Here is a 21,598-nt window from a genome sequence, read left to right as displayed (position 1 = left end):
GCCGGTATGGAACCAAGAGGCAAAGACCAACGACCCAAGCTTCCTCGCTGCTGGTTTGGCCCAAAAGGAAAGGTTCCGTGTGCTTGGCTATTGCAATGCAGGAAGAAAGGATCATGGTCCAGGCTGCATGCAAAGTGGCACCTCCCGTCATAATGCCTGGGTGATGGGTGCTGTGTGCCTGGACGCATCACAATAGTCCCACAAGCCAGAGAAAAGCCAGAGGGCCTGTGAGGGTTTGCTTGGGGGGGGCCCTGTTGAATTCCAGGATAGGCAAGGTGAGGCAGCGGCCTAGTGCGCGGACCCCCGAGAGCCCCGGATTGCTGCTGCCCCCGCCTTCAAGCCAGAGATGCATTTTCAAACCGATGTAAGTTTACGTTTGGCTGCTGGCTTCAGCGACGGTGGCTTCAAAGTCCCGCCGGGTCTGCTTTCCTTTGGTAGGGCCAGGAAGCCTCTTACAACAGGTATTGGCTGCCTGTCGCCTGCTTTTATCAACTGTGCCAGGACGTGAGCCTTGTGTGTTACAAAATCAGGACAGCAGGCATTGCAGTGGCTCCTGCTTCAGAAAGGCACCTTGAAGAACAGCACTAGGAGCTAACGGAGGGCACCAGGGGTATGGGGGCCAGTGGTGCAATGGATAAGGCGCCTGACTAGGAGTCAGAAGGTTGTGGGTTCCACTGCCATCCGGCTGGGCTCCCAACTCTGTGCTTTGTTTCTTTGAATTACATTTAAATTCCCTTGGCCTTCACTGCTCGCAATAGACTTTTGATTTTATGTGGGGCGGGCCCGGTTGCACAGCAAGGAAACACCAGGCGCCATCTCGAAGCACCACCAGTAGGGGTCCCTCCAGAAGGCCCTAACAAGCAGCAGATGATTTCTATGCATGTGTGCGTCCTGTCCTTCAATGGGTGGGGGTTGGCTTGTGTTGGACACAGTCCCAGGGCAGCCCTTCACGTCCCTGATCGGCCAGAGACCTCTCTGTGAGCGCCGCAGGCGAGCCTTCTCGGGACCTCAGCAACTGAGGGGCACATTTCCAAATGAGGGAGACATTTCCAGAAAGCGCACCAGGGAACGGCTCAGCCTCTGCTTCGTGGCCTAACCCAGCCTGGTCCTTCTCCAACCATCTGGGAGCTGTCCAAAAGCCGGTGGGCCTGGCGGAATGGGCTCCCAGCAGGCCCTGGCTGACTGGTGATTTGCATACACACAGACACACGCACGCACGCACACTCTCTCTCGTGCTATCTGCTGCCTTTCAGACCCTGCCACCCCTCGCTTGCTTTAAAGGAGCAGTTGGCGAATGACACTGAGCAAAGAATGCACAAGTGGGTAAAGAGATCACACACCTAGAGGCAGCCAGCTCTCATGAAGAGTAGGGCCTAGAAGCAGTGAAGCTTGAGGGGCTGTGCGCTCTTTGCCATGAGCCCCTAGAGGCGGATCATATAGAAAGCGCTATATAGAAATGAGCAGCCAGCAGAGGACAAGGCAGCCGCTCTCGGTGCAGCACAGCACAGAGAGGATCAAGAGAAACGGGAAGGGCTTCCGCGGCAGCGAGCAAGCACAAGACCAGCACGGGAGCGGGGCCCCTTTTATTCTGTCAATAAAAGGTATTTCTCTCCTGGCACGCACGTGTCTAAAAATATGGAACGCTTCACGAATTTGCGTGTCATCCTTGCGCAGGGGCCATGCTAATCTTCTCTGTATCGTTCCAATTTTAGTATATGTGCTGCCGAAGCGAGCACACACTTGGGGCTGAACTGGCCAGTGTATAAAAGCCAGCGCATCGGCTGCCTATTGACCTAGGTTGACTTGTTATGCTCTAACTTTGGCAAGAAACTGTTTGGTTCTGGGGCCGGTATGGAACCAAGAGGCAAAGACCAACGACCCAAGCTTCCTCGCTGCTGGTTTGGCCCAAAAGGAAAGGTTCCGTGTGCTTGGCTATTGCAATGCAGGAAGAAAGGATCATGGTCCAGGCTGCATGCAAAGTGGCACCTCCCGTCATAATGCCTGGGTGATGGGTGCTGTGTGCCTGGACGCATCACAATAGTCCCACAAGCCAGAGAAAAGCCAGAGGGCCTGTGAGTGTTTGCTTGGGGGGGGCCCTGTTGAATTCCAGGATAGGCAGGGTGAGGCAGCGGCCTAGTGCGCGGACCCCCGAGAGCCCCGGATTGCTGCTGCCCCCGCCTTCAAGCCAGAGATGCATTTTCAAACCGATGTAAGTTTACGTTTGGCTGCTGGCTTCAGCGACGGTGGCTTCAAAGTCCCGCCGGGTCTGCTTTCCTTTGGTAGGGCCAGGAAGCCTCTTACAACAGGTATTGGCTGCCTGTCGCCTGCTTTTATCAACTGTGCCAGGACGTGAGCCTTGTGTGTTACAAAATCAGGACAGCAGGCATTGCAGTGGCTCCTGCTTCAGAAAGGCACCTTGAAGAACAGCACTAGGAGCTAACGGAGGGCACCAGGGGTATGGGGGCCAGTGGTGCAATGGATAAGGCGCCTGACTAGGAGTCAGAAGGTTGTGGGTTCCACTGCCATCCGGCTGGGCTCCCAACTCTGTGCTTTGTTTCTTTGAATTACATTTAAATTCCCTTGGCCTTCACTGCTCGCAATAGACTTTTGATTTTATGTGGGGCGGGCCCGGTTGCACAGCAAGGAAACACCAGGCGCCATCTCGAAGCACCACCAGTAGGGGTCCCTCCAGAAGGCCCCAACAAGCAGCAGATGATTTCTATGCATGTGTGCGTCCTGTCCTTCAATGGGTGGGGGTTGGCTTGTGTTGGACACAGTCCCAGGGCAGCCCTTCACGTCCCTGATCGGCCAGAGACCTCTCTGGTGAGCGCCGCAGGCGAGCCTTCTCGGGACCTCAGCAACTGAGGGGCACATTTCCAAATGAGGGAGACATTTCCAGAAAGCGCACCAGGGAACGGCTCAGCCTCTGCTTCGTGGCCTAACCCAGCCTGGTCCTTCTCCAACCATCTGGGAGCTGTCCAAAAGCCGGTGGGCCTGGCGGAATGGGCTCCCAGCAGGCCCTGGCTGACTGGTGATTTGCATACACACAGACACACGCACGCACGCACACTCTCTCTCGTGCTATCTGCTGCCTTTCAGACCCTGCCACCCCTCGCTTGCTTTAAAGGAGCAGTTGGCGAATGACACTGAGCAAAGAATGCACAAGTGGGTAAAGAGATCACACACCTAGAGGCAGCCAGCTCTCATGAAGAGTAGGGCCTAGAAGCAGTGAAGCTTGAGGGGCTGTGCGCTCTTTGCCATGAGCCCCTAGAGGCGGGTCATATAGAAAGCGCTATATAGAAATGAGCAGCCAGCAGAGGACAAGGCAGCCGCTCTCGGTGCAGCACAGCACAGAGAGGATCAAGAGAAACGGGAAGGGCTTCCGCGGCAGCGAGCAAGCACAAGACGAGCACGGGAGCGGGGCCCCTTTTATTCTGTCAATAAAAGGTATTTCTCTCCTGGCACGCACGTGTCTAAAAATATGGAACGCTTCACGAATTTGCGTGTCATCCTTGCGCAGGGGCCATGCTAATCTTCTCTGTATCGTTCCAATTTTAGTATATGTGCTGCCGAAGCGAGCACACACTTGGGGCTGAACTGGCCAGTGTATAAAAGCCAGCGCATCGGCTGCCTATTGACCTAGGTTGACTTGTTATGCTCTAACTTTGGCAAGAAACTGTTTGGTTCTGGGGCCGGTATGGAACCAAGAGGCAAAGACCAACGACCCAAGCTTCCTCGCTGCTGGTTTGGCCCAAAAGGAAAGGTTCCGTGTGCTTGGCTATTGCAATGCAGGAAAGAAAGGATCATGGTCCAGGCTGCATGCAAAGTGGCACCTCCCGTCATAATGCCTGGGAGATGGGTGCTGTGTGCCTGGACGCATCACAATAGTCCCACAAGCCAGAGAAAAGCCAGAGGGCCTGTGAGGGTTTGCTTGGGGGGGGCCCTGTTGAATTCCAGGATAGGCAAGGTGAGGCAGCGGCCTAGTGCGCGGACCCCCGAGAGCCCCGGATTGCTGCTGCCCCCGCCTTCAAGCCAGAGATGCATTTTCAAACCGATGTAAGTTTACGTTTGGCTGCTGGCTTCAGCGACGGTGGCTTCAAAGTCCCGCCGGGTCTGCTTTCCTTTGGTAGGGCCATGAAGCCTCTTACAACAGGTATTGGCTGCCTGTCGCCTGCTTTTATCAACTGTGCCAGGACGTGAGCCTTGTGTGTTACAAAATCAGGACAGCAGGCATTGCAGTGGCTCCTGCTTCAGAAAGGCACCTTGAAGAACAGCACTAGGAGCTAACGGAGGGCACCAGGGGTATGGGGGCCAGTGGTGCAATGGATAAGGCGCCTGACTAGGAGTCAGAAGGTTGTGGGTTCCACTGCCATCCGGCTGGGCTCCCAACTCTGTGCTTTGTTTCTTTGAATTACATTTAAATTCCCTTGGCCTTCACTGCTCGCAATAGACTTTTGATTTTATGTGGGGCGGGCCCGGTTGCACAGCAAGGAAACACCAGGCGCCATCTCGAAGCACCACCAGTAGGGGTCCCTCCAGAAGGCCCCAACAAGCAGCAGATGATTTCTATGCATGTGTGCGTCCTGTCCTTCAATGGGTGGGGGTTGGCTTGTGTTGGACACAGTCCCAGGGCAGCCCTTCACGTCCCTGATCGGCCACGATCGGCCAGAGACCTCTCTGTGAGCGCCGCAGGCGAGCCTTCTCGGGACCTCAGCAACTGAGGGGCACATTTCCAAATGAGGGAGACATTTCCAGAAAGCGCACCAGGGAACGGCTCAGCCTCTGCTTCGTGGCCTAACCCAGCCTGGTCCTTCTCCAACCATCTGGGAGCTGTCCAAAAGCCGGTGGGCCTGGCGGAATGGGCTCCCAGCAGGCCCTGGCTGACTGGTGATTTGCATACACACAGACACACGCACGCACGCACACTCTCTCTCGTGCTATCTGCTGCCTTTCAGACCCTGCCACCCCTCGCTTGCTTTAAAGGAGCAGTTGGCGAATGACACTGAGCAAAGAATGCACAAGTGGGTAAAGAGATCACACACCTAGAGGCAGCCAGCTCTCATGAAGAGTAGGGCCTAGAAGCAGTGAAGCTTGAGGGGCTGTGCGCTCTTTGCCATGAGCCCCTAGAGGCGGATCATATAGAAAGCGCTATATAGAAATGAGCAGCCAGCAGAGGACAAGGCAGCCGCTCTCGGTGCAGCACAGCACAGAGAGGATCAAGAGAAACGGGAAGGGCTTCCGCGGCAGCGAGCAAGCACAAGACCAGCACGGGAGCGGGGCCCCTTTTATTCTGTCAATAAAAGGTATTTCTCTCCTGGCACGCACGTGTCTAAAAATATGGAACGCTTCACGAATTTGCGTGTCATCCTTGCGCAGGGGCCATGCTAATCTTCTCTGTATCGTTCCAATTTTAGTATATGTGCTGCCGAAGCGAGCACACACTTGGGGCTGAACTGGCCAGTGTATAAAAGCCAGCGCATCGGCTGCCTATTGACCTAGGTTGACTTGTTATGCTCTAACTTTGGCAAGAAACTGTTTGGTTCTGGGGCCGGTATGGAACCAAGAGGCAAAGACCAACGACCCAAGCTTCCTCGCTGCTGGTTTGGCCCAAAAGGAAAGGTTCCGTGTGCTTGGCTATTGCAATGCAGGAAGAAAGGATCATGGTCCAGGCTGCATGCAAAGTGGCACCTCCCGTCATAATGCCTGGGTGATGGGTGCTGTGTGCCTGGACGCATCACAATAGTCCCACAAGCCAGAGAAAAGCCAGAGGGCCTGTGAGGGTTTGCTTGGGGGGGGCCCTGTTGAATTCCAGGATAGGCAAGGTGAGGCAGCGGCCTAGTGCGCGGACCCCCGAGAGCCCCGGATTGCTGCTGCCCCCGCCTTCAAGCCAGAGATGCATTTTCAAACCGATGTAAGTTTACGTTTGGCTGCTGGCTTCAGCGACGGTGGCTTCAAAGTCCCGCCGGGTCTGCTTTCCTTTGGTAGGGCCAGGAAGCCTCTTACAACAGGTATTGGCTGCCTGTCGCCTGCTTTTATCAACTGTGCCAGGACGTGAGCCTTGTGTGTTACAAAATCAGGACAGCAGGCATTGCAGTGGCTCCTGCTTCAGAAAGGCACCTTGAAGAACAGCACTAGGAGCTAACGGAGGGCACCAGGGGTATGGGGGCCAGTGGTGCAATGGATAAGGCGCCTGACTAGGAGTCAGAAGGTTGTGGGTTCCACTGCCATCCGGCTGGGCTCCCAACTCTGTGCTTTGTTTCTTTGAATTACATTTAAATTCCCTTGGCCTTCACTGCTCGCAATAGACTTTTGATTTTATGTGGGGCGGGCCCGGTTGCACAGCAAGGAAACACCAGGCGCCATCTCGAAGCACCACCAGTAGGGGTCCCTCCAGAAGGCCCTAACAAGCAGCAGATGATTTCTATGCATGTGTGCGTCCTGTCCTTCAATGGGTGGGGGTTGGCTTGTGTTGGACACAGTCCCAGGGCAGCCCTTCACGTCCCTGATCGGCCAGAGACCTCTCTGTGAGCGCCGCAGGCGAGCCTTCTCGGGACCTCAGCAACTGAGGGGCACATTTCCAAATGAGGGAGACATTTCCAGAAAGCGCACCAGGGAACGGCTCAGCCTCTGCTTCGTGGCCTAACCCAGCCTGGTCCTTCTCCAACCATCTGGGAGCTGTCCAAAAGCCGGTGGGCCTGGCGGAATGGGCTCCCAGCAGGCCCTGGCTGACTGGTGATTTGCATACACACAGACACACGCACGCACGCACACTCTCTCTCGTGCTATCTGCTGCCTTTCAGACCCTGCCACCCCTCGCTTGCTTTAAAGGAGCAGTTGGCGAATGACACTGAGCAAAGAATGCACAAGTGGGTAAAGAGATCACACACCTAGAGGCAGCCAGCTCTCATGAAGAGTAGGGCCTAGAAGCAGTGAAGCTTGAGGGGCTGTGCGCTCTTTGCCATGAGCCCCTAGAGGCGGATCATATAGAAAGCGCTATATAGAAATGAGCAGCCAGCAGAGGACAAGGCAGCCGCTCTCGGTGCAGCACAGCACAGAGAGGATCAAGAGAAACGGGAAGGGCTTCCGCGGCAGCGAGCAAGCACAAGACCAGCACGGGAGCGGGGCCCCTTTTATTCTGTCAATAAAAGGTATTTCTCTCCTGGCACGCACGTGTCTAAAAATATGGAACGCTTCACGAATTTGCGTGTCATCCTTGCGCAGGGGCCATGCTAATCTTCTCTGTATCGTTCCAATTTTAGTATATGTGCTGCCGAAGCGAGCACACACTTGGGGCTGAACTGGCCAGTGTATAAAAGCCAGCGCATCGGCTGCCTATTGACCTAGGTTGACTTGTTATGCTCTAACTTTGGCAAGAAACTGTTTGGTTCTGGGGCCGGTATGGAACCAAGAGGCAAAGACCAACGACCCAAGCTTCCTCGCTGCTGGTTTGGCCCAAAAGGAAAGGTTCCGTGTGCTTGGCTATTGCAATGCAGGAAGAAAGGATCATGGTCCAGGCTGCATGCAAAGTGGCACCTCCCGTCATAATGCCTGGGTGATGGGTGCTGTGTGCCTGGACGCATCACAATAGTCCCACAAGCCAGAGAAAAGCCAGAGGGCCTGTGAGTGTTTGCTTGGGGGGGGCCCTGTTGAATTCCAGGATAGGCAGGGTGAGGCAGCGGCCTAGTGCGCGGACCCCCGAGAGCCCCGGATTGCTGCTGCCCCCGCCTTCAAGCCAGAGATGCATTTTCAAACCGATGTAAGTTTACGTTTGGCTGCTGGCTTCAGCGACGGTGGCTTCAAAGTCCCGCCGGGTCTGCTTTCCTTTGGTAGGGCCAGGAAGCCTCTTACAACAGGTATTGGCTGCCTGTCGCCTGCTTTTATCAACTGTGCCAGGACGTGAGCCTTGTGTGTTACAAAATCAGGACAGCAGGCATTGCAGTGGCTCCTGCTTCAGAAAGGCACCTTGAAGAACAGCACTAGGAGCTAACGGAGGGCACCAGGGGTATGGGGGCCAGTGGTGCAATGGATAAGGCGCCTGACTAGGAGTCAGAAGGTTGTGGGTTCCACTGCCATCCGGCTGGGCTCCCAACTCTGTGCTTTGTTTCTTTGAATTACATTTAAATTCCCTTGGCCTTCACTGCTCGCAATAGACTTTTGATTTTATGTGGGGCGGGCCCGGTTGCACAGCAAGGAAACACCAGGCGCCATCTCGAAGCACCACCAGTAGGGGTCCCTCCAGAAGGCCCCAACAAGCAGCAGATGATTTCTATGCATGTGTGCGTCCTGTCCTTCAATGGGTGGGGGTTGGCTTGTGTTGGACACAGTCCCAGGGCAGCCCTTCACGTCCCTGATCGGCCACGATCGGCCAGAGACCTCTCTGTGAGCGCCGCAGGCGAGCCTTCTCGGGACCTCAGCAACTGAGGGGCACATTTCCAAATGAGGGAGACATTTCCAGAAAGCGCACCAGGGAACGGCTCAGCCTCTGCTTCGTGGCCTAACCCAGCCTGGTCCTTCTCCAACCATCTGGGAGCTGTCCAAAAGCCGGTGGGCCTGGCGGAATGGGCTCCCAGCAGGCCCTGGCTGACTGGTGATTTGCATACACACAGACACACGCACGCACGCACACTCTCTCTCGTGCTATCTGCTGCCTTTCAGACCCTGCCACCCCTCGCTTGCTTTAAAGGAGCAGTTGGCGAATGACACTGAGCAAAGAATGCACAAGTGGGTAAAGAGATCACACACCTAGAGGCAGCCAGCTCTCATGAAGAGTAGGGCCTAGAAGCAGTGAAGCTTGAGGGGCTGTGCGCTCTTTGCCATGAGCCCCTAGAGGCGGATCATATAGAAAGCGCTATATAGAAATGAGCAGCCAGCAGAGGACAAGGCAGCCGCTCTTGGTGCAGCACAGAGAGGATCAAGAGAAACGGGAAGGGCTTCCGCGGCAGCGAGCAAGCACAAGACCAGCACGGGAGCGGGGCCCCTTTTATTCTGTCAATAAAAGGTATTTCTCTCCTGGCACGCACGTGTCTAAAAATATGGAACGCTTCACGAATTTGCGTGTCATCCTTGCGCAGGGGCCATGCTAATCTTCTCTGTATCGTTCCAATTTTAGTATATGTGCTGCCGAAGCGAGCACACACTTGGGGCTGAACTGGCCAGTGTATAAAAGCCAGCGCATCGGCTGCCTATTGACCTAGGTTGACTTGTTATGCTCTAACTTTGGCAAGAAACTGTTTGGTTCTGGGGCCGGTATGGAACCAAGAGGCAAAGACCAACGACCCAAGCTTCCTCGCTGCTGGTTTGGCCCAAAAGGAAAGGTTCCGTGTGCTTGGCTATTGCAATGCAGGAAGAAAGGATCATGGTCCAGGCTGCATGCAAAGTGGCACCTCCCGTCATAATGCCTGGGTGATGGGTGCTGTGTGCCTGGACGCATCACAATAGTCCCACAAGCCAGAGAAAAGCCAGAGGGCCTGTGAGGGTTTGCTTGGGGGGGGCCCTGTTGAATTCCAGGATAGGCAAGGTGAGGCAGCGGCCTAGTGCGCGGACCCCCGAGAGCCCCGGATTGCTGCTGCCCCCGCCTTCAAGCAAGAGATGCATTTTCAAACCGATGTAAGTTTACGTTTGGCTGCTGGCTTCAGCGACGGTGGCTTCAAAGTCCCGCCGGGTCTGCTTTCCTTTGGTAGGGCCAGGAAGCCTCTTACAACAGGTATTGGCTGCCTGTCGCCTGCTTTTATCAACTGTGCCAGGACGTGAGCCTTGTGTGTTACAAAATCAGGACAGCAGGCATTGCAGTGGCTCCTGCTTCAGAAAGGCACCTTGAAGAACAGCACTAGGAGCTAACGGAGGGCACCAGGGGTATGGGGGCCAGTGGTGCAATGGATAAGGCGCCTGACTAGGAGTCAGAAGGTTGTGGGTTCCTCTGCCATCCGGCTGGGCTCCCAACTCTGTGCTTTGTTTCTTTGAATTACATTTAAATTCCCTTGGCCTTCTCTGCTCGCAATAGACTTTTGATTTTATGTGGGGCGGGCCCGGTTGCACAGCAAGGAAACACCAGGCGCCATCTCGAAGCACCACCAGTAGGGGTCCCTCCAGAAGGCCCCAACAAGCAGCAGATGATTTCTATGCATGTGTGCGTCCTGTCCTTCAATGGGTGGGGGTTGGCTTGTGTTGGACACAGTCCCAGGGCAGCCCTTCACGTCCCTGATCGGCCACGATCGGCCAGAGACCTCTCTGGTGAGCGCCGCAGGCGAGCCTTCTCGGGACCTCAGCAACTGAGGGGCACATTTCCAAATGAGGGAGACATTTCCAGAAAGCGCACCAGGGAACGGCTCGGCTTCTGCTTCGTGGCCTAACCCAGCCTGGTCCTTCTCCAACCATCTGGGAGCTGTCCAAAAGCCGGTGGGCCTGGCGGAATGGGCTCCCAGCAGGCCCTGGCTGACTGGTGATTTGCATACACACAGACACACGCACGCACGCACACTCTCTCTCGTGCTATCTGCTGCCTTTCAGACCCTGCCACCCCTCGCTTGCTTTAAAGGAGCAGTTGGCGAATGACACTGAGCAAAGAATGCACAAGTGGGTAAAGAGATCACACACCTAGAGGCAGCCAGCTCTCATGAAGAGTAGGGCCTAGAAGCAGTGAAGCTTGAGGGGCTGTGCGCTCTTTGCCATGAGCCCCTAGAGGCGGGTCATATAGAAAGCGCTATATAGAAATGAGCAGCCAGCAGAGGACAAGGCAGCCGCTCTCGGTGCAGCACAGCACAGAGAGGATCAAGAGAAACGGGAAGGGCTTCCGCGGCAGCGAGCAAGCACAAGACGAGCACGGGAGCGGGGCCCCTTTTATTCTGTCAATAAAAGGTATTTCTCTCCTGGCACGCACGTGTCTAAAAATATGGAACGCTTCACGAATTTGCGTGTCATCCTTGCGCAGGGGCCATGCTAATCTTCTCTGTATCGTTCCAATTTTAGTATATGTGCTGCCGAAGCGAGCACACACTTGGGGCTGAACTGGCCAGTGTATAAAAGCCAGCGCATCGGCTGCCTATTGACCTAGGTTGACTTGTTATGCTCTAACTTTGGCAAGAAACTGTTTGGTTCTGGGGCCGGTATGGAACCAAGAGGCAAAGACCAACGACCCAAGCTTCCTCGCTGCTGGTTTGGCCCAAAAGGAAAGGTTCCGTGTGCTTGGCTATTGCAATGCAGGAAAGAAAGGATCATGGTCCAGGCTGCATGCAAAGTGGCACCTCCCGTCATAATGCCTGGGAGATGGGTGCTGTGTGCCTGGACGCATCACAATAGTCCCACAAGCCAGAGAAAAGCCAGAGGGCCTGTGAGGGTTTGCTTGGGGGGGGCCCTGTTGAATTCCAGGATAGGCAAGGTGAGGCAGCGGCCTAGTGCGCGGACCCCCGAGAGCCCCGGATTGCTGCTGCCCCCGCCTTCAAGCCAGAGATGCATTTTCAAACCGATGTAAGTTTACGTTTGGCTGCTGGCTTCAGCGACGGTGGCTTCAAAGTCCCGCCGGGTCTGCTTTCCTTTGGTAGGGCCATGAAGCCTCTTACAACAGGTATTGGCTGCCTGTCGCCTGCTTTTATCAACTGTGCCAGGACGTGAGCCTTGTGTGTTACAAAATCAGGACAGCAGGCATTGCAGTGGCTCCTGCTTCAGAAAGGCACCTTGAAGAACAGCACTAGGAGCTAACGGAGGGCACCAGGGGTATGGGGGCCAGTGGTGCAATGGATAAGGCGCCTGACTAGGAGTCAGAAGGTTGTGGGTTCCACTGCCATCCGGCTGGGCTCCCAACTCTGTGCTTTGTTTCTTTGAATTACATTTAAATTCCCTTGGCCTTCACTGCTCGCAATAGACTTTTGATTTTATGTGGGGCGGGCCCGGTTGCACAGCAAGGAAACACCAGGCGCCATCTCGAAGCACCACCAGTAGGGGTCCCTCCAGAAGGCCCCAACAAGCAGCAGATGATTTCTATGCATGTGTGCGTCCTGTCCTTCAATGGGTGGGGGTTGGCTTGTGTTGGACACAGTCCCAGGGCAGCCCTTCACGTCCCTGATCGGCCACGATCGGCCAGAGACCTCTCTGTGAGCGCCGCAGGCGAGCCTTCTCGGGACCTCAGCAACTGAGGGGCACATTTCCAAATGAGGGAGACATTTCCAGAAAGCGCACCAGGGAACGGCTCAGCCTCTGCTTCGTGGCCTAACCCAGCCTGGTCCTTCTCCAACCATCTGGGAGCTGTCCAAAAGCCGGTGGGCCTGGCGGAATGGGCTCCCAGCAGGCCCTGGCTGACTGGTGATTTGCATACACACAGACACACGCACGCACGCACACTCTCTCTCGTGCTATCTGCTGCCTTTCAGACCCTGCCACCCCTCGCTTGCTTTAAAGGAGCAGTTGGCGAATGACACTGAGCAAAGAATGCACAAGTGGGTAAAGAGATCACACACCTAGAGGCAGCCAGCTCTCATGAAGAGTAGGGCCTAGAAGCAGTGAAGCTTGAGGGGCTGTGCGCTCTTTGCCATGAGCCCCTAGAGGCGGATCATATAGAAAGCGCTATATAGAAATGAGCAGCCAGCAGAGGACAAGGCAGCCGCTCTCGGTGCAGCACAGCACAGAGAGGATCAAGAGAAACGGGAAGGGCTTCCGCGGCAGCGAGCAAGCACAAGACCAGCACGGGAGCGGGGCCCCTTTTATTCTGTCAATAAAAGGTATTTCTCTCCTGGCACGCACGTGTCTAAAAATATGGAACGCTTCACGAATTTGCGTGTCATCCTTGCGCAGGGGCCATGCTAATCTTCTCTGTATCGTTCCAATTTTAGTATATGTGCTGCCGAAGCGAGCACACACTTGGGGCTGAACTGGCCAGTGTATAAAAGCCAGCGCATCGGCTGCCTATTGACCTAGGTTGACTTGTTATGCTCTAACTTTGGCAAGAAACTGTTTGGTTCTGGGGCCGGTATGGAACCAAGAGGCAAAGACCAACGACCCAAGCTTCCTCGCTGCTGGTTTGGCCCAAAAGGAAAGGTTCCGTGTGCTTGGCTATTGCAATGCAGGAAGAAAGGATCATGGTCCAGGCTGCATGCAAAGTGGCACCTCCCGTCATAATGCCTGGGTGATGGGTGCTGTGTGCCTGGACGCATCACAATAGTCCCACAAGCCAGAGAAAAGCCAGAGGGCCTGTGAGGGTTTGCTTGGGGGGGGCCCTGTTGAATTCCAGGATAGGCAAGGTGAGGCAGCGGCCTAGTGCGCGGACCCCCGAGAGCCCCGGATTGCTGCTGCCCCCGCCTTCAAGCCAGAGATGCATTTTCAAACCGATGTAAGTTTACGTTTGGCTGCTGGCTTCAGCGACGGTGGCTTCAAAGTCCCGCCGGGTCTGCTTTCCTTTGGTAGGGCCAGGAAGCCTCTTACAACAGGTATTGGCTGCCTGTCGCCTGCTTTTATCAACTGTGCCAGGACGTGAGCCTTGTGTGTTACAAAATCAGGACAGCAGGCATTGCAGTGGCTCCTGCTTCAGAAAGGCACCTTGAAGAACAGCACTAGGAGCTAACGGAGGGCACCAGGGGTATGGGGGCCAGTGGTGCAATGGATAAGGCGCCTGACTAGGAGTCAGAAGGTTGTGGGTTCCACTGCCATCCGGCTGGGCTCCCAACTCTGTGCTTTGTTTCTTTGAATTACATTTAAATTCCCTTGGCCTTCACTGCTCGCAATAGACTTTTGATTTTATGTGGGGCGGGCCCGGTTGCACAGCAAGGAAACACCAGGCGCCATCTCGAAGCACCACCAGTAGGGGTCCCTCCAGAAGGCCCCAACAAGCAGCAGATGATTTCTATGCATGTGTGCGTCCTGTCCTTCAATGGGTGGGGGTTGGCTTGTGTTGGACACAGTCCCAGGGCAGCCCTTCACGTCCCTGATCGGCCACGATCGGCCAGAGACCTCTCTCTGTGAGCGCCGCAGGCGAGCCTTCTCGGGACCTCAGCAACTGAGGGGCACATTTCCAAATGAGGGAGACATTTCCAGAAAGCGCACCAGGGAACGGCTCGGCCTCTGCTTCGTGGCCTAACCCAGCCTGGTCCTTCTCCAACCATCTGGGAGCTGTCCAAAAGCCGGTGGGCCTGGCGGAATGGGCTCCCAGCAGGCCCTGGCTGACTGGTGATTTGCATACACACAGACACACGCACGCACGCACACTCTCTCTCGTGCTATCTGCTGCCTTTCAGACCCTGCCACCCCTCGCTTGCTTTAAAGGAGCAGTTGGCGAATGACACTGAGCAAAGAATGCACAAGTGGGTAAAGAGATCACACACCTAGAGGCAGCCAGCTCTCATGAAGAGTAGGGCCTAGAAGCAGTGAAGCTTGAGGGGCTGTGCGCTCTTTGCCATGAGCCCCTAGAGGCGGATCATATAGAAAGCGCTATATAGAAATGAGCAGCCAGCAGAGGACAAGGCAGCCGCTCTTGGTGCAGCACAGAGAGGATCAAGAGAAACGGGAAGGGCTTCCGCGGCAGCGAGCAAGCACAAGACCAGCACGGGAGCGGGGCCCCTTTTATTCTGTCAATAAAAGGTATTTCTCTCCTGGCACGCACGTGTCTAAAAATATGGAACGCTTCACGAATTTGCGTGTCATCCTTGCGCAGGGGCCATGCTAATCTTCTCTGTATCGTTCCAATTTTAGTATATGTGCTGCCGAAGCGAGCACACACTTGGGGCTGAACTGGCCAGTGTATAAAAGCCAGCGCATCGGCTGCCTATTGACCTAGGTTGACTTGTTATGCTCTAACTTTGGCAAGAAACTGTTTGGTTCTGGGGCCGGTATGGAACCAAGAGGCAAAGACCAACGACCCAAGCTTCCTCGCTGCTGGTTTGGCCCAAAAGGAAAGGTTCCGTGTGCTTGGCTATTGCAATGCAGGAAGAAAGGATCATGGTCCAGGCTGCATGCAAAGTGGCACCTCCCGTCATAATGCCTGGGTGATGGGTGCTGTGTGCCTGGACGCATCACAATAGTCCCACAAGCCAGAGAAAAGCCAGAGGGCCTGTGAGGGTTTGCTTGGGGGGGGCCCTGTTGAATTCCAGGATAGGCAAGGTGAGGCAGCGGCCTAGTGCGCGGACCCCCGAGAGCCCCGGATTGCTGCTGCCCCCGCCTTCAAGCAAGAGATGCATTTTCAAACCGATGTAAGTTTACGTTTGGCTGCTGGCTTCAGCGACGGTGGCTTCAAAGTCCCGCCGGGTCTGCTTTCCTTTGGTAGGGCCAGGAAGCCTCTTACAACAGGTATTGGCTGCCTGTCGCCTGCTTTTATCAACTGTGCCAGGACGTGAGCCTTGTGTGTTACAAAATCAGGACAGCAGGCATTGCAGTGGCTCCTGCTTCAGAAAGGCACCTTGAAGAACAGCACTAGGAGCTAACGGAGGGCACCAGGGGTATGGGGGCCAGTGGTGCAATGGATAAGGCGCCTGACTAGGAGTCAGAAGGTTGTGGGTTCCTCTGCCATCCGGCTGGGCTCCCAACTCTGTGCTTTGTTTCTTTGAATTACATTTAAATTCCCTTGGCCTTCTCTGCTCGCAATAGACTTTTGATTTTATGTGGGGCGGGCCCGGTTGCACAGCAAGGAAACACCAGGCGCCATCTCGAAGCACCACCAGTAGGGGTCCCTCCAGAAGGCCCCAACAAGCAGCAGATGATTTCTATGCATGTGTGCGTCCTGTCCTTCAATGGGTGGGGGTTGGCTTGTGTTGGACACAGTCCCAGGGCAGCCCTTCACGTCCCTGATCGGCCACGATCGGCCAGAGACCTCTCTGGTGAGCGCCGCAGGCGAGCCTTCTCGGGACCTCAGCAACTGAGGGGCACATTTCCAAATGAGGGAGACATTTCCAGAAAGCGCACCAGGGAACGGCTCGGCTTCTGCTTCGTGGCCTAACCCAGCCTGGTCCTTCTCCAACCATCTGGGAGCTGTCCAAAAGCCGGTGGGCCTGGCGGAATGGGCTCCCAGCAGGCCCTGGCTGACTGGTGATTTGCATACACACAGACACACGCACGCACGCACACTCTCTCTCGTGCTATCTGCTGCCTTTCAGACCCTGCCACCCCTCGCTTGCTTTAAAGGAGCAGTTGGCGAATGACACTGAGCAAAGAATGCACAAGTGGGTAAAGAGATCACACACCTAGAGGCAGCCAGCTCTCATGAAGAGTAGGGCCTAGAAGCAGTGAAGCTTGAGGGGCTGTGCGCTCTTTGCCATGAGCCCCTAGAGGCGGGTCATATAGAAAGCGCTATATAGAAATGAGCAGCCAGCAGAGGACAAGGCAGCCGCTCTCGGTGCAGCACAGCACAGAGAGGATCAAGAGAAACGGGAAGGGCTTCCGCGGCAGCGAGCAAGCACAAGACGAGCACGGGAGCGGGGCCCCTTTTATTCTGTCAATAAAAGGTATTTCTCTCCTGGCACGCACGTGTCTAAAAATATGGAACGCTTCACGAATTTGCGTGTCATCCTTGCGCAGGGGCCATGCTAATCTTCTCTGTATCGTTCCAATTTTAGTATATGTGCTGCCGAAGCGAGCACACACTTGGGGCTGAACTGGCCAGTGTATAAAAGCCAGCGCATCGGCTGCCTATTGACCTAGGTTGACTTGTTATGCTCTAACTTTGGCAAGAAACTGTTTGGTTCTGGGGCCGGTATGGAACCAAGAGGCAAAGACCAACGACCCAAGCTTCCTCGCTGCTGGTTTGGCCCAAAAGGAAAGGTTCTGTGTGCTTGGCTATTGCAATGCAGGAAAGAAAGGATCATGGTCCAGGCTGCATGCAAAGTGGCACCTCCCGTCATAATGCCTGGGAGATGGGTGCTGTGTGCCTGGACGCATCACAATAGTCCCACAAGCCAGAGAAAAGCCAGAGGGCCTGTGAGGGTTTGCTTGGGGGGGGCCCTGTTGAATTCCAGGATAGGCAAGGTGAGGCAGCGGCCTAGTGCGCGGACCCCCGAGAGCCCCGGATTGCTGCTGCCCCCGCCTTCAAGCCAGAGATGCATTTTCAAACCGATGTAAGTTTACGTTTGGCTGCTGGCTTCAGCGACGGTGGCTTCAAAGTCCCGCCGGGTCTGCTTTCCTTTGGTAGGGCCATGAAGCCTCTTACAACAGGTATTGGCTGCCTGTCGCCTGCTTTTATCAACTGTGCCAGGACGTGAGCCTTGTGTGTTACAAAATCAGGACAGCAGGCATTGCAGTGGCTCCTGCTTCAGAAAGGCACCTTGAAGAACAGCACTAGGAGCTAACGGAGGGCACCAGGGGTATGGGGGCCAGTGGTGCAATGGATAAGGCGCCTGACTAGGAGTCAGAAGGTTGTGGGTTCCACTGCCATCCGGCTGGGCTCCCAACTCTGTGCTTTGTTTCTTTGAATTACATTTAAATTCCCTTGGCCTTCACTGCTCGCAATAGACTTTTGATTTTATGTGGGGCGGGCCCGTTTGCACAGCAAGGAAACACCAGGCGCCATCTCGAAGCACCACCAGTAGGGGTCCCTCCAGAAGGCCCCAACAAGCAGCAGATGATTTCTATGCATGTGTGCGTCCTGTCCTTCAATGGGTGGGGGTTGGCTTGTGTTGGACACAGTCCCAGGGCAGCCCTTCACGTCCCTGATCGGCCACGATCGGCCAGAGACCTCTCTGGTGAGCGCCGCAGGCGAGCCTTCTCGGGACCTCAGCAACTGAGGGGCACATTTCCAAATGAGGGAGACATTTCCAGAAAGCGCACCAGGGAACGGCTCAGCCTCTGCTTCGTGGCCTAACCCAGCCTGGTCCTTCTCCAACCATCTGGGAGCTGTCCAAAAGCCGGTGGGCCTGGCGGAATGGGCTCCCAGCAGGCCCTGGCTGACTGGTGATTTGCATACACACAGACACACGCACGCACGCACACTCTCTCTCGTGCTATCTGCTGCCTTTCAGACCCTGCCACCCCTCGCTTGCTTTAAAGGAGCAGTTGGCGAATGACACTGAGCAAAGAATGCACAAGTGGGTAAAGAGATCACACACCTAGAGGCAGCCAGCTCTCATGAAGAGTAGGGCCTAGAAGCAGTGAAGCTTGAGGGGCTGTGCGCTCTTTGCCATGAGCCCCTAGAGGCGGATCATATAGAAAGCGCTATATAGAAATGAGCAGCCAGCAGAGGACAAGGCAGCCGCTCTCGGTGCAGCACAGCACAGAGAGGATCAAGAGAAACGGGAAGGGCTTCCGCGGCAGCGAGCAAGCACAAGACCAGCACGGGAGCGGGGCCCCTTTTATTCTGTCAATAAAAGGTATTTCTCTCCTGGCACGCACGTGTCTAAAAATATGGAACGCTTCACGAATTTGCGTGTCATCCTTGCGCAGGGGCCATGCTAATCTTCTCTGTATCGTTCCAATTTTAGTATATGTGCTGCCGAAGCGAGCACACACTTGGGGCTGAACTGGCCAGTGTATAAAAGCCAGCGCATCGGCTGCCTATTGACCTAGGTTGACTTGTTATGCTCTAACTTTGGCAAGAAACTGTTTGGTTCTGGGGCCGGTATGGAACCAAGAGGCAAAGACCAACGACCCAAGCTTCCTCGCTGCTGGTTTGGCCCAAAAGGAAAGGTTCCGTGTGCTTGGCTATTGCAATGCAGGAAGAAAGGATCATGGTCCAGGCTGCATGCAAAGTGGCACCTCCCGTCATAATGCCTGGGTGATGGGTGCTGTGTGCCTGGACGCATCACAATAGTCCCACAAGCCAGAGAAAAGCCAGAGGGCCTGTGAGGGTTTGCTTGGGGGGGGCCCTGTTGAATTCCAGGATAGGCAAGGTGAGGCAGCGGCCTAGTGCGCGGACCCCCGAGAGCCCCGGATTGCTGCTGCCCCCGCCTTCAAGCCAGAGATGCATTTTCAAACCGATGTAAGTTTACGTTTGGCTGCTGGCTTCAGCGACGGTGGCTTCAAAGTCCCGCCGGGTCTGCTTTCCTTTGGTAGGGCCAGGAAGCCTCTTACAACAGGTATTGGCTGCCTGTCGCCTGCTTTTATCAACTGTGCCAGGACGTGAGCCTTGTGTGTTACAAAATCAGGACAGCAGGCATTGCAGTGGCTCCTGCTTCAGAAAGGCACCTTGAAGAACAGCACTAGGAGCTAACGGAGGGCACCAGGGGTATGGGGGCCAGTGGTGCAATGGATAAGGCGCCTGACTAGGAGTCAGAAGGTTGTGGGTTCCACTGCCATCCGGCTGGGCTCCCAACTCTGTGCTTTGTTTCTTTGAATTACATTTAAATTCCCTTGGCCTTCACTGCTCGCAATAGACTTTTGATTTTATGTGGGGCGGGCCCGGTTGCACAGCAAGGAAACACCAGGCGCCATCTCGAAGCACCACCAGTAGGGGTCCCTCCAGAAGGCCCCAACAAGCAGCAGATGATTTCTATGCATGTGTGCGTCCTGTCCTTCAATGGGTGGGGGTTGGCTTGTGTTGGACACAGTCCCAGGGCAGCCCTTCACGTCCCTGATCGGCCACGATCGGCCAGAGACCTCTCTCTGTGAGCGCCGCAGGCGAGCCTTCTCGGGACCTCAGCAACTGAGGGGCACATTTCCAAATGAGGGAGACATTTCCAGAAAGCGCACCAGGGAACGGCTCGGCCTCTGCTTCGTGGCCTAACCCAGCCTGGTCCTTCTCCAACCATCTGGGAGCTGTCCAAAAGCCGGTGGGCCTGGCGGAATGGGCTCCCAGCAGGCCCTGGCTGACTGGTGATTTGCATACACACAGACACACGCACGCACGCACACTCTCTCTCGTGCTATCTGCTGCCTTTCAGACCCTGCCACCCCTCGCTTGCTTTAAAGGAGCAGTTGGCGAATGACACTGAGCAAAGAATGCACAAGTGGGTAAAGAGATCACACACCTAGAGGCAGCCAGCTCTCATGAAGAGTAGGGCCTAGAAGCAGTGAAGCTTGAGGGGCTGTGCGCTCTTTGCCATGAGCCCCTAGAGGCGGATCATATAGAAAGCGCTATATAGAAATGAGCAGCCAGCAGAGGACAAGGCAGCCGCTCTCGGTGCAGCACAGCACAGAGAGGATCAAGAGAAACGGGAAGGGCTTCCGCGGCAGCGAGCAAGCACAAGACCAGCACGGGAGCGGGGCCCCTTTTATTCTGTCAATAAAAGGTATTTCTCTCCTGGCACGCACGTGTCTAAAAATATGGAACGCTTCACGAATTTGCGTGTCATCCTTGCGCAGGGGCCATGCTAATCTTCTCTGTATCGTTCCAATTTTAGTATATGTGCTGCCGAAGCGAGCACACACTTGGGGCTGAACTGGCCAGTGTATAAAAGCCAGCGCATCGGCTGCCTTTTGACCTAGGTTGACTTGTTATGCTCTAACTTTGGCAAGAAACTGTTTGGTTCTGGGGCCGGTATGGAACCAAGAGGCAAAGACCAACGACCCAAGCTTCCTCGCTGCTGGTTTGGCCCAAAAGGAAAGGTTCCGTGTGCTTGGCTATTGCAATGCAGGAAAGAAAGGATCATGGTCCAGGCTGCATGCAAAGTGGCACCTCCCGTCATAATGCCTGGGAGATGGGTGCTGTGTGCCTGGACGCATCACAATAGTCCCACAAGCCAGAGAAAAGCCAGAGGGCCTGTGAGGGTTTGCTTGGGGGGGGCCCTGTTGAATTCCAGGATAGGCAAGGTGAGGCAGCGGCCTAGTGCGCGGACCCCCGAGAGCCCCGGATTGCTGCTGCCCCCGCCTTCAAGCCAGAGATGCATTTTCAAACCGATGTAAGTTTACGTTTGGCTGCTGGCTTCAGCGACGGTGGCTTCAAAGTCCCGCCGGGTCTGCTTTCCTTTGGTAGGGCCAGGAAGCCTCTTACAACAGGTATTGGCTGCCTGTCGCCTGCTTTTATCAACTGTGCCAGGACGTGAGCCTTGTGTGTTACAAAATCAGGACAGCAGGCATTGCAGTGGCTCCTGCTTCAGAAAGGCACCTTGAAGAACAGCACTAGGAGCTAACGGAGGGCACCAGGGGTATGGGGGCCAGTGGTGCAATGGATAAGGCGCCTGACTAGGAGTCAGAAGGTTGTGGGTTCCACTGCCATCCGGCTGGGCTCCCAACTCTGTGCTTTGTTTCTTTGAATTACATTTAAATTCCCTTGGCCTTCACTGCTCGCAATAGACTTTTGATTTTATGTGGGGCGGGCCCGGTTGCACAGCAAGGAAACACCAGGCGCCATCTCGAAGCACCACCAGTAGGGGTCCCTCCAGAAGGCCCCAACAAGCAGCAGATGATTTCTATGCATGTGTGCGTCCTGTCCTTCAATGGGTGGGGGTTGGCTTGTGTTGGACACAGTCCCAGGGCAGCCCTTCACGTCCCTGATCGGCCACGATCGGCCAGAGACCTCTCTCTGTGAGCGCCGCAGGCGAGCCTTCTCGGGACCTCAGCAACTGAGGGGCACATTTCCAAATGAGGGAGACATTTCCAGAAAGCGCACCAGGGAACGGCTCGGCCTCTGCTTCGTGGCCTAACCCAGCCTGGTCCTTCTCCAACCATCTGGGAGCTGTCCAAAAGCCGGTGGGCCTGGCGGAATGGGCTCCCAGCAGGCCCTGGCTGACTGGTGATTTGCATACACACAGACACA

The 21,598-nt window shown here is 55.3% G+C and overlaps 11 non-coding genes across 11 annotated transcripts; all 11 read right to left on the bottom strand.

Annotated features, from left to right (window-relative positions):
* Positions 1 to 1,629: 1,629 nt before the first annotated feature.
* On the bottom strand, positions 1,630 to 1,736 carry LOC138511897 (U6 spliceosomal RNA). The gene has a single exon (XR_011280784.1). It is a non-coding gene; the product is annotated as a U6 spliceosomal RNA (small nuclear RNA).
* A 1,739-nt stretch (positions 1,737 to 3,475) lies between these two features.
* LOC138511896 (U6 spliceosomal RNA) lies at positions 3,476 to 3,582 on the bottom strand. The gene has a single exon (XR_011280783.1). It is a non-coding gene; the product is annotated as a U6 spliceosomal RNA (small nuclear RNA).
* A 1,749-nt stretch (positions 3,583 to 5,331) lies between these two features.
* LOC138511894 (U6 spliceosomal RNA) lies at positions 5,332 to 5,438 on the bottom strand. The gene has a single exon (XR_011280782.1). It is a non-coding gene; the product is annotated as a U6 spliceosomal RNA (small nuclear RNA).
* A 1,738-nt stretch (positions 5,439 to 7,176) lies between these two features.
* On the bottom strand, positions 7,177 to 7,283 carry LOC138511893 (U6 spliceosomal RNA). Its single transcript, XR_011280781.1, has one exon. It is a non-coding gene; the product is annotated as a U6 spliceosomal RNA (small nuclear RNA).
* Positions 7,284 to 9,026: 1,743 nt separating this feature from the next.
* On the bottom strand, positions 9,027 to 9,133 carry LOC138511892 (U6 spliceosomal RNA). Its single transcript, XR_011280780.1, has one exon. It is a non-coding gene; the product is annotated as a U6 spliceosomal RNA (small nuclear RNA).
* A 1,749-nt stretch (positions 9,134 to 10,882) lies between these two features.
* LOC138511891 (U6 spliceosomal RNA) lies at positions 10,883 to 10,989 on the bottom strand. The gene has a single exon (XR_011280779.1). It is a non-coding gene; the product is annotated as a U6 spliceosomal RNA (small nuclear RNA).
* A 1,749-nt stretch (positions 10,990 to 12,738) lies between these two features.
* Positions 12,739 to 12,845, bottom strand: LOC138511890 (U6 spliceosomal RNA). The gene has a single exon (XR_011280778.1). It is a non-coding gene; the product is annotated as a U6 spliceosomal RNA (small nuclear RNA).
* A 1,745-nt stretch (positions 12,846 to 14,590) lies between these two features.
* LOC138511889 (U6 spliceosomal RNA) lies at positions 14,591 to 14,697 on the bottom strand. The gene has a single exon (XR_011280777.1). It is a non-coding gene; the product is annotated as a U6 spliceosomal RNA (small nuclear RNA).
* A 1,749-nt stretch (positions 14,698 to 16,446) lies between these two features.
* Positions 16,447 to 16,553, bottom strand: LOC138511888 (U6 spliceosomal RNA). Its single transcript, XR_011280776.1, has one exon. It is a non-coding gene; the product is annotated as a U6 spliceosomal RNA (small nuclear RNA).
* Positions 16,554 to 18,303: 1,750 nt separating this feature from the next.
* On the bottom strand, positions 18,304 to 18,410 carry LOC138511887 (U6 spliceosomal RNA). Its single transcript, XR_011280775.1, has one exon. It is a non-coding gene; the product is annotated as a U6 spliceosomal RNA (small nuclear RNA).
* Positions 18,411 to 20,160: 1,750 nt separating this feature from the next.
* LOC138511886 (U6 spliceosomal RNA) lies at positions 20,161 to 20,267 on the bottom strand. Its single transcript, XR_011280774.1, has one exon. It is a non-coding gene; the product is annotated as a U6 spliceosomal RNA (small nuclear RNA).
* Between the last annotated feature and the right edge of the window lie 1,331 nt (positions 20,268 to 21,598).

The sequence above is a fragment of the Ambystoma mexicanum genome, chromosome 6p (genome assembly GCF_040938575.1).
Source record: "Ambystoma mexicanum isolate Mex_15411 chromosome 6p, UKY_AmexF1_1, whole genome shotgun sequence".
Lineage (NCBI taxonomy): Eukaryota > Metazoa > Chordata > Amphibia > Caudata > Ambystomatidae > Ambystoma > Ambystoma mexicanum.
The sequence above is the reverse complement of the archived record's forward strand: the minus strand, read 5'-3'. Positions and strand labels throughout refer to the sequence as shown.